The sequence below is a fragment of the Triticum urartu genome, chromosome 5A (genome assembly GCF_056163025.1).
Source record: "Triticum urartu cultivar PI428250 chromosome 5A, HENAU_Tu73, whole genome shotgun sequence".
NCBI classification, from domain to species: domain Eukaryota; kingdom Viridiplantae; phylum Streptophyta; class Magnoliopsida; order Poales; family Poaceae; genus Triticum; species Triticum urartu.
This window is the reverse complement of record NC_141877.1, coordinates 585,727,708-585,731,697: the sequence shown is the minus strand read 5'-3', so window position 1 is coordinate 585,731,697 and position 3,990 is coordinate 585,727,708.

The following is a 3,990-nucleotide window of genomic DNA, read 5'->3' as shown; positions in this document are numbered from 1 at the left end:
TACGTTGTTCCCTTTGTCATCGGTATGTTACTTGCCCGAGATTCGATCGTCGGTATCCAATACCTAGTTCAATCTCGTTACCGGCAAGTCTCTTTACTCGTTCCGTAATACATCATCTCACAACTAACTCATTAGTTGCAATGCTTGCAAGGCTTATGTGATGTGCATTACCGAGAGGGCCCAGAGATACCTCTCCGACAATCGGAGTGACAAATCCTAATCTCGAAATACGCCAACCCAACATGTACCTTTGGAGACAACTGTAGAGCACCTTTATAATCACCCAGTTACGTTGTGACATTTGATAGCACACAAAGTGTTCCTCCGATAAACGGGAGTTGCATAATCTCATAGTCATAGGAACATGTATAAGTCATGAAGAAAGCAATAGCAACATACTAAACGATCGGGTGCTAAGCTAACGGAATGGGTCATGTCGATCACATCATTCTCCTAATGATGTGATCCCGTTAATCAAATGACAACCCATGTCAATGGCTAGGAAACTTAACCATCTTTGATCAACGAGCTAGTCAAGTAGAGACATACTAGTGACACTCTGTTTGTCTATGTATTCACACATGTATTATGTTTCCGGTTAATACAATTCTAGCATGAATAATAAACATTTATCATGATATAAGGAAATAAATAATAACTTTATTATTGCCTCTAGGGCATATTTCCTTCAAATACATGGTGAACAGTTTTGTAAAGAAGATGGAATTTTATTGAAATGCATGACAAACATTTTTTTGATATATCATGATAATTTTTCAGATACCTAGCGAATTTTAATACATGATTAGTTTCTAAATAAATGTTATTTTTAATAGACATTGACATTTTTAAATACCTAATGACCATTTATTAATACATGATGAACAATATCTTAGTGCTCGATGATTTTAATAAACGAAGAACACTCTTTTGGAATACACGACAATTTTTTAATAGAAAGTGATTTTTAAATTCCTGATAAAAAATTTCTAATACACTATGTATGTTTTTTGAAAAATATATGATCATTTTAAACTATGCGGACATTATATAAAAACTACACACAGAATTTTAAGTTCATGAACATGTTTTATAAAGGCATATACATTATCTAATATGTGAGTATTTAATGTATTTATGTGACTTGTTAGAAATGTGTGAAAACTATTTATTTATTTATTTCTTAAAAAGCATTTTCATGTATTATAAGAGTTCCCTAGAGGTACAAGTTATCTCATATATAACAGAAATCACATCGAAATCCTTAGACCACCAAACGATAATTGTCGATGTCAGAAAGAACCGCCGATACGCCGATGTTGCTGCTGCTCTACAGGAGCTGGTCTTACCTTCCCAATGACAATAAGAAGTCAAGATACATTTTTTCAAGAAATAAGAAGTCAAGATACATGCCTCAACTAGTTGAGGCTACCCTCCTACCAACCTGTTTTGGGGGGAATTGAAACGGCCCAGGCCCACTTACTTTGTTTCTTCAGTTTTCTGTTCGCACAAAAACATTGTGTATTAATTATCAGGTTAAGATGTGTTGTAAAATAATGATAATGGGAAAATATCTTCACATAAATATTTTTAAACATTTTACAATATTAAAAGAGTATTTTAAAAATAGGATTTAAAAAATTGTCAAATATTTATAAAATGTTCAATATGTATTTATAAAATGTTCAGTGTGTGTTTGTAAATTGATCATCGTATGTATAAAAAATTTCAGCATGTATTTAGAAAATGTTCCATGATTTTTCAAAAAATTTATCACATATTTTGAAAAAATTATCATTTATTTGAAAATTATTCATTGTATATTAAAAATCAACATATATTAAATAAATTGCTTACTGTGTATTTTGAAAAGTGTTCATCATATATCTTATAATTTCTTATTGAGCAGAAAATTTATAAAAAGAAAACCCCCAAAAACATGCATGGCTTATGATGTCACATGGTTTCGATCATACAACTATTAATAATTAAGGAGACGTGGAAGACCACATGTGTAGAGTACTCTATTAATAGGGGATAGCTTCTTGGATACTATAAATGGTGCGTAGAGTAGTCTAGTAGTGAACTAGTGGGGGCTAGCTTCTCTATATTGTATGTACCGATCAACCTTCTGTTCACTCGTATACACGTTCTACATACTCTAGTTTTTCCGGTTTCCTGCTTGATTTAGTCTTCTGGCCACGATTGCCATAACACAAACTAGGCATGATCATCTATCCGCACTACAATAACTTTTGCCTTTATTAGTGATACAATCGAGGGACATTGTGCGGTCAATGGACAAGCACTTCAATCATATCGACACAGGGTGCACATGTGTGTGTATGCTCTTCGGAATGAGAGGCCTAGGGAAAATATCCGAAACTGAATTGGAGGGTGCATTCAAGTTAGTGCAACAAGTAGACAGGATACTCCTACTTACCTGTAACCCAGAAGTAAATTAGGGCTAGGTTTACCGGCGTCATAACCGCAGTTGACTTGAGGAGCAAGCTGTTATGTTTCCCCATCGAGCGTGTTATGACACAAACAAAGGCAACGGAACCTAATGACTCCTAGATTTGTTCGATCGGGATATCTATAGGTACCGTTGTCTCTCCTGTTTCAGAGCTTCCAATGTGTGTGGTATGTAAGTGAGACATGCATTGGTGAGTGCATTTGTACTCCACGCAAAACTTGTCCTGGCCTTGTGATACGTCTCGAACGTATCTATAATTTTTTATTGTCCCATGTTGTTATATTATCATTCTCGAATGTGTGTGGTATGTTGGAAGTACCACAAGGGGCTCCGAGGGGAGCACAACCCACCTAGGCGCGCCTGGGGGCCCAGGCGCGCCCTGGTGGGTTGTGCCCACCTCGGCTGCCTCCCGCACCGCCTCTTTGCTCTATAAATGCCCCCAAACATCCAAAAACCCTAGGGGAGTCGTCGAAACACAATTCTAGCTGTCGCAAGTTTCAGAAACCACAGATCCAATCTAGACACCATCACGGAGGGGTTCATCATCCTCATTGATGTCTCTCCGATAATGCGTGAGTAGTTCATTGTAGACCTACGGGTTCGTAGTTAGTAGCTAGATGGCTTCCCCTCTCTCTCTCTCTCTCTCTCTCTCTCTCTCTCTCTTTTGATTCTTAATACAATGGTCTCTTGGAGATCTATTTGATGTAACTCTTTTTGTGGTGTGTTTGTTGGGATCCGATGAACTTTGAGTTTTATGATCAGATCTATTTTATCCATAAAAGTTATTTGAGTTTTGATCTCCTATATGCATGATTTCTTATAGCCTCGTATTTCTTCTTCGAATCTTTGGTTTAGTTAGGCCGACTAGATCGATTTTTCTTGCCATGGGGAGAGGTGCTTTGTGATGAGTTCGATCTTACGGTGCTCAATCCCAGTGACAGAAGGGGAAATGACACGTATGTATCGTTGCTATTAGGGATAACAAGATGGGGTCTATTCCTACATGAATAGATCTTGTCTACAGCATGTCATCGTTCTTATTGCATTACTTCATTTTTCCATCAACTTAATACACTAGATGCATGTTGGATAGCAGTCGATGTGTGGAGTAATAGTAGTATATGCAGGCAGGAGTCCGTCTACTAATCTTGGATGTGATGCCTATATAATGATCATTGCCTGGATATTGTCATAATTAATTGAAGTTCTATCAATTGCCCAATAGTAATTTGTTTACCCACTGTATGCTTGCTATTTTTCTCGAGAGAAGCCACTAGTGAAATCTACGGCCCCTGGGTCTCTTCTTTATCATATTTGCCTTTGAGATCTATTTTTCCTCGCTTTTTATTTTCAGATCTATTAATCTAAAAACCAAAAAATACCTTGCTGCATTTTTTGTTATTTATTTTATCTTGCGTTCCCGCCAGATCTATTTATCCAATCTACTACAATTTTATCTATCTTTCTACCCGGGAGGGATTGACAACTCTTCTTTTACGTCGGGTTGCAAGTAT